This window comes from Idiotropiscis lumnitzeri, unplaced genomic scaffold (assembly GCF_059441095.1).
Source record: "Idiotropiscis lumnitzeri isolate Australia: NSW breed Sydney's pygmy pipehorse unplaced genomic scaffold, RoL_Ilum_1.0 HiC_scaffold_150, whole genome shotgun sequence".
In the NCBI taxonomy this organism is placed as follows: domain Eukaryota; kingdom Metazoa; phylum Chordata; class Actinopteri; order Syngnathiformes; family Syngnathidae; genus Idiotropiscis; species Idiotropiscis lumnitzeri.
The window spans coordinates 135,001-142,500 of record NW_028283688.1 but is presented as its reverse complement, the minus strand read 5'-3'; positions in this window follow the sequence as shown (position 1 = coordinate 142,500).

Below are 7,500 nucleotides of genomic sequence, written 5' to 3'. Positions count from 1 at the left end.
AGGGGAAAATTCCCCCGGAGCTCCGTGCCTGAGGGCGGGCTGTGAGCCGCGCCGCGTCCGCCAACAGCCTTCCATGGTCGGACACCATTGTTCGCAAGTTGCCCGCTGGAATGGGCACATAGAAGAAATTTCGAGGATAACATCCACCAGAGCGCCAGGGCGGCCGTTATTGCAGTATGCGTCCGCCTGGCAGCTCTCTTCCGCGGGAACCATTGGGCAATTTCTTTCACGGAGGTGGACATAGAAGAATTTTTGTTTCTAAAAACGTGGTTCCTAAAAATGTGCCCCAGGTGTTTTGGAAAACCCGGGTAAACCTGGGAAGTAGGCAAATGACCCTCTGACTAGGGGGAAAAACGTTTGCCTACTGCAGCGCCCCCTAATGCAATTCGGCGGAACTGCAACGCCCCTGGTCGCCTAAACGCTACCCCTGGTCGCCTAAACCTCACCCCTGGTCGCCTAAACCTCACCCCTGGTCGCCTAAAAGTCACCCCTGGTCGCCTAAATTGTCAACCCCTGGTCACCTAAATTGTCAACCCCTGGTCGCCTAAAGGGGACTTAGAAGAAATGAGGGGGCAAATTCCCCCGGAGCTCCGTGCCTGAGGGCGGGCTGTGAGCCGCGCCGCGTCCGCCAACAGCCTTCAGTGGTCGGATACAATGTTTGAAAGGTCCCCGCTGGAAAGGGGACTTAGAAGAAATGAGGCAAATTTCCCCGGAGCTCCGTGCCTGAGGGCGGGCTGTGAGCCGCGCCGCGTCCGCCAACAGCCTTCAGTGGTCGGATACAATGTTTGAAAGGTCCCCGCTGGAAAGGGGACTTAGAAGAAATGAGGCAAATTTCCCCGGAGCTCCGTGCCTGAGTGCGGGCTGTGAGCCGCGCCGCGCCCGCCAACAGCCTTCAGTGGTCGGATACAATGTTTGAAAGTTCCCCGCTGGAAAGGGGACTTAGAAGAAATGAGGCAAATTTCCCCGGAGCTCCGTGCCTGAGGGCGGGCTGTGAGCCGCGCCGCGTCCGCCAACAGCCTTCAGTGGTCGGATACAATGTTTGAAAGGTCCCCGCTGGAAAGGGGACTTAGAAGAAATGAGGCAAATTTCCCCGGAGCTCCGTGCCTGAGTGCGGGCTGTGAGCCGCGCCGCGTCCGCCAACAGCCTTCAGTGGTCGGATACAATGTTTGAAAGGTCCCCGCTGGAAAGGGGACTTAGAAGAAATGAGGCAAATTTCCCCGGAGCTCCGTGCCTGAGGGCGGGCTGTGAGCCGCGCCGCGCCCGCCAACAGCCTTCAGTGGTCGGATACAATGTTTCAAAGTTCCCCGCTGGAAAGGGGACTTAGAAGAAATGAGGCAAATTCACCCGGAGCTCCGTGCCCGAGGGCCGGCTATGAGCCGCGCCGTGCCCGCCAACAGCCTTCCACGGTCGGATACAATGTTTCAAAGTTCCCCGCTGGAAAGGGGACTTAGAAGAAATGAGGCAAATTCACCCGGAGCTCCGTGCCCGAGGGCCGGCTATGAGCCGCGCCGTGCCCGCCAACAGCCTTCAGTGGTCGGATACAATGTTTCAAAGTTCCCCGCTGGAAAGGGGACTTAGAAGAAATGAGGCAAATTCCCCCGGAGCTCCGTGCTCGAGGGCCGGCTATGAGCCGCGCCGTGCCCGCCAACAGCCTTCCTTTGGTCGGATACAATGTTTCAAAGTTCCCCGCTGGAAAGGGGACTTAGAAGAAATGAGGCAAATTCCCCCGGAGCTCCGTGCTCGAGGGCCGGCTATGAGCCGCGCCGTGCCCGCCAACAGCCTTCCTTTGGTCGGATACAATGTTTCAAAGTTCCCCGCTGGAAAGGGGACTTAGAAGAAATGAGGCAAATTCCCCCGGAGCTCCGTGCTCGAGGGCCGGCTATGAGCCGCGCCGTGCCCGCCAACAGCCTTCCTTTGGTCGGATACAATGTTTCAAAGTTCCCCGCTGGAAAGGGGACTTAGAAGAATTGAGCAAATTTCACCGGAGCTCCGTGCCTGAGGGCGGGCTGTGAGCCGCGCCGCGCCCGCCAACAGCCTTCCTTTGGTCGGATACAATGTTTGAAAGTTCCCCGCTGGAAAGGGGACTTAGAAGAAATGAGGCAAATTTCCCCGGAGCTCCGTGCCTGATGGCGGGCTGTGAGCCGCGCCGCGCCCGCCAACAGCCTTCAGTGGTCGGATACAATGTTTGAAAGTTCCCCGCTGGAAAGGGGACTTAGAAGAATTGAGTAAAATTCACCCGGAGCTCCGTGCCCGAGGGCCGGCTATGAGCCGCGCCGCGCCCGCCAACAGCCTTCCTTTGGTCGGATACAATGTTTCAAAGTTCCCCGCTGGAAAGGGGACTTAGAAGAAATTTGTGAAAATTCACCCGGAGCTCCGTGCCTGAGGGCCGGCTATGAGCCGCGCCGTGCCCGCCAACAGCCTTCCACGGTCGGATACAATGTTTCAAAGTTCCCCGCTGGAAAGGGGACTTAGAAGAAATTTGTGAAAATTCACCCGGAGCTCCGTGCCCGAGGGCCGGCTATGAGCCGCGCCGTGCCCGCCAACAGCCTTCCACGGTCGGATACAATGTTTCAAAGTTCCCCGCTGGAAAGGGGACTTAGAAGAAATTTGTGAAAATTCACCCGGAGCTCCGTGCCTGAGGGCCGGCTATGAGCCGCGCCGTGCCCGCCAACAGCCTTCCACGGTCGGATACAATGTTTCAAAGTTCCCCGCTGGAAAGGGGACTTAGAAGAAATTTGTGAAAATTCACCCGGAGCTCCGTGCCCGAGGGCCGGCTATGAGCCGCGCCGTGCCCGCCAACAGCCTTCCACGGTCGGATACAATGTTTCAAAGTTCCCCGCTGGAAAGGGGACTTAGAAGAAATTTGTGAAAATTCACCCGGAGCTCCGTGCCTGAGGGCCGGCTATGAGCCGCGCCGTGCCCGCCAACAGCCTTCCACGGTCGGATACAATGTTTCAAAGTTCCCCGCTGGAAAGGGGACTTAGAAGAATTGAGTAAAATTCACCCGGAGCTCCGTGCCCGAGGGCCGGCTATGAGCCGCGCCGTGCCCGCCAACAGCCTTCCACGGTCGGATACAATGTTTCAAAGTTCCCCGCTGGAAAGGGGACTTAGAAGAAATTTGTGAAAATTCACCCGGAGCTCCGTGCCCGAGGGCCGGCTATGAGCCGCGCCGTGCCCGCCAACAGCCTTCCACGGTCGGATACAATGTTTCAAAGTTCCCCGCTGGAAAGGGGACTTAGAAGAAATTTGTGAAAATTCACCCGGAGCTCCGTGCCTGAGGGCCGGCTATGAGCCGCGCCGTGCCCGCCAACAGCCTTCCACGGTCGGATACAATGTTTCAAAGTTCCCCGCTGGAAAGGGGACTTAGAAGAAATTAGGCAACTTTCCCCGGAGCTCCATGCCTGAGTGCGGGCTGTTTGCCGCGCCGTGCCCGCCAACAGCCTTCAGTGGTCGGATACAATGTTTCAAAGTTCCCCGCTGGAAAGGGGACTTAGAAGAAATTATGAATATTTTTGTTTCTAAAAACGTGATCCCTGAAAATGTGCCCCAGGTGTTTTGGAAAACCCGGGTAAACCTGGGAAGTAGGCAAATGACCCTCTGACTAGGGGGGAAGAACGTTTGCCTACTGCAGCGCCCCTAATGCAATTCGGCGGAACTGCAACGCCCCTGGTCGCCTAAACGCTACCCCTGGTCGCCTAAAAGCTACCCCTGGTCGCCTAAAAGCTACCCCTGGTCGCCTAAACGCTACCCCTGGTCGCCTAAACGCTACCCCTGGTCGCCTAAACGCTACCCCTGGTCACCTAAACGCTACCCCTGGTCGCCTAAACGCTTCCCCTGGTCACCTAAACGCTACCCCTGGTCGCCTAAACGCTACCCCTGGTCGCCTAACTGACCCCTCGTGTGTGGGGATCAACGTTTGCCTACTAGGGCGTCCTCCGGCGGCCTCTCGGCAGTACTGCAGGCCCATTTTAGCCGAGCCCATTGAAATGAATGGGGGAATTTTATACGTTTTTGCCTTTTTTTTCCCCCCCTCGTTCTTTTTGTATTTATTCATTTATTTCAACTTTTACCGACTCAACCGCCCTCCGGCGTGCCCTCGGCGGTCCCGCAAGCCCAATTCGGCCGAGCCCATTGAAATGAATGGGGGAATTTTATACGTTTTTGCCTTTTTTTCCCCCCCTCGTTCTTTTTGTATTTATTCATTTATTTCAACTTTTACCGACTCAACCGCCCTCCGGCGTGCCCTCGGCGGTCCCGCAAGCCCAATTCGGCCGAGCCCATTGAAATGAATGGGGGAATTTTATACGTTTTTGCCTTTTTTTTTCCCCCCTCGTCCTTTTTGTATTTATTTACTTATTTCAACCTTTACCGACTTAGGGGCCGCTTTGCACCGCCTGTGCCCGGGGAAGGTGCTCCTATTCGGGCCAAGTGTGACACACGCCCGCCCTCCTCCTCCGGAGCTTCCATGAGGGTAGACTTAGGGGCCGCTTGGCACCGCCTGTGCCCGGGGAAGGTGCTCATATTCGGCTTCACTGTCAGGCAGCATGCACTCCTCCTCCGGAGCTTCCATTTGGGCAAACTTAGGGGCCGCTTGGCACCGCCCGTGCCCGGGGAAGGTGCTCCTATTCGGGCCAAGTGTGACACACGCCCGCACTCCTCCTCCGGAGCTTCCATTTGGGCAAACTTAGGGGCCGCTTGGCACCGCCTGTGCCCGGGGAAGGTGCTCATATTCGGCTTCACTGTCACACAGCATGCACTCCTCCTCCGGAGCTTCCATAAGGGCAAACTTAGGGGCCGCTTGGCACCGCCTGTGCCCGGGGAAGGTGCTCATATTCGGCTTCACTGTCACACAGCGTGCACTCCTCCTCCGGAGCTTCCATTTGGGCAAACTTAGGGGCCGCTTGGCACCGTCTGTGCCCGGGGAAGGTGCTCATATTCGGGCCAAGTGTGACACACGCCCGCACTCCTCCTCCGGAGCTTCCATGAGGGTAGACTTAGGGGCCGCTTGGCACCGCCTGTGCCCGGGGAAGGTGCTCATAGTCGGCTTCACTGTCAGGCAGCATGCACTCCTCCTCCGGAGCTTCCATTTGGGCAAACTTAGGGGCCGCTTGGCACCGTCTGTGCCCGGGGAAGGTGCTCATATTCGGGCCAAGTGTGACACACGCCCGCACTCCTCCTCCGGAGCTTCCATTTGGGCAAACTTAGGGGCCGCTTGGCACCGCCTGTGCCCGGGGAAGGTGCTCATATTCGGGCCAAGTGTGACACACGCCCGCACTCCTCCTCCGGAGCTTCCATTTGGGCAAACTTAGGGGCCGCTTGGCACCGCCTGTGCCCGGGGAAGGTGCTCATATTCGGGCCAAGTGTGACACACGCCCGCACTCCTCCTCCGGAGCTTCCATAAGGGCAAACTTAGGGGCCGCTTGGCACCGTCTGTGCCCGGGGAAGGTGCTCCTCTCCGGGCTAAGTGTGACACACGCCCGCACTCCTCCCCCGGAGCTTCCATTAGGGCAAACTTAGGGGCCGCTTGGCACCGCCTGTGCCCGGGGAAGGTGCTCATATTCGGCTTCACTGTCAGGCAGCATGCACTCATCCTCCGGAGCTTCCATAAGGGCAAACTTAGGGGCCGCTTGGCACCGCCTGTGCCCGGGGAAGGTGCTCCTATTCGGGCCAAGTGTGACACACGCCCGCACTCCTCCTCCGGAGCTTCCATGAGGGTAGACTTAGGGGCCGCTTGGCACCGCCTGTGCCCGGGGAAGGTGCTCATATTCGGCTTCACTGTCAGGCAGCATGCACTCCTCCTCCGGAGCTTCCATAAGGGCAAACTTAGGGGCCGCTTGGCACCGTCTGTGCCCGGGGAAGGTGCTCCTATTCGGCTTCACTGTCATGCAGCATGCACTCCTCCTCCGGAGCTTCCATTTGGGCAAACTTAGGGGCCGCTTGGCACCGTCTGTGCCCGGGGAAGGTGCTCCTATTCGGCTTCACTGTCACACAGCATGCACTCCTCCTCCGGAGCTTCCATAAGGGCAAACTTAGGGGCCGCTTGGCACCGTATGTGCCCGGGGAAGGTGCTCCTATTCGGCTTCACTGTCATGCAGCATGCACTCCTCCACCGGAGCTTCCATTTGGGCAAACTTAGGGGCCGCTTGGCACCGCCTGTGCCCGGGGAAGGTGCTCCTATTCGGGCCAAGTGTGACACACGCCCGCACTCCTCCTCCGGAGCTTCCATTTGGGCAAACTTAGGGGACGCTTGGCACCGCCCGTGCCCGGGGAAGGTGCTCATATTCGGGCTAAGTGTGACAGACGCCGGCCTATTACCCCCGGAGCGATGGAGCTGGGGGCGCTCGCTCCCCGCCCGTGCCCGGGGAAGGTGCTCCTCTCCGGCCTAAGTGTGGCAGACGCCGGCCTATTACCCCCAGAGCGATGGAGCTGGGGGGCGCTCGCTCCCCGCCCGTGCCCGGGGAAGGTGCTCCTCTCCGGGCTAAGTGTGGCAGACGCCGGCCTATTACCCCCGGGGCGATGGAGCTGGGGGGCGCTCGCTCCCTGCCTGTGCCCGGGGAAGGTGCTCATCTCCGGGCTAAGTGTGGCAGACGCCGGCCTATTACCCCCGGAGCGATGGAGCTGGGGGGCGCTCGCTCCCTGCCTGTGCCCGGGGAAGGTGCTCATCTCCGGGCTAAGTGTGGCAGACGCCGGCCTATTACCCCCGGAGCGATGGAGCTGGGGGGCGCTCGCTCCCTGCCTGTGCCCGGGGAAGGTGCTCATTTCCGGGCTAAGTGTGGCAGACGCCGGCCTATTACCCCCGGAGCGATGGAGCTGGGGGGCGCTCGCTCCCTGCCTGTGCCCGGGGAAGGTGCTCCTCTCCAGCCCCAGGTCGCCTAACCCCCTTACCCCTGGTCACCTAAACCCCTTACCCCTGGTCGCCTAAACGTCTCACCCCTGGTCGCCTAAACCCCTTACCCCTGGTCACCTAAACGTCCCACCCCTGGTCGCCTAAGTGGCCCACCCCTGGTCACCTAAACGTCCCACCCCTGGTCGCCTAAACCCCTTACCCCTGGTCACCTAAACGGCCTACCCCTGGTCACCTAAACGGCCCACCCCTGGTCGCCTAAGCGGCCCACCCCTGGTCGCCTAAGTGGCCCACCCCTGGTCGCCTAAGTTGCCCACCCCTGGTCGCCTAAGTGGCCCACCCCTGGTCGCCTAAGTGGCCCACCCCTGGCCCACCTCGCGTCCGGGGGGAGGCCATCCTCTTCGGCCTAACTTTCACCAACGCCGGCCCCCAGTCTCCTGTTGGACTTAGTGCAAATTCTTACTCACGCCCTTACCCCTGGTCACCTAACCAGGGGCAGGTCCCCCGCACCTCGCGTCCGGGAGAAGGCCGTCCTCTTCGGCCTGACTTTCACGAACGCCGGGCCGTCCCCGACGGAGCATCCACACGGTTGAACTTGAGGGCCACTCGGCCCAACTTGTGTCCGGGAGAAGGCCGTCCTCTTCGGCCTGACTTTC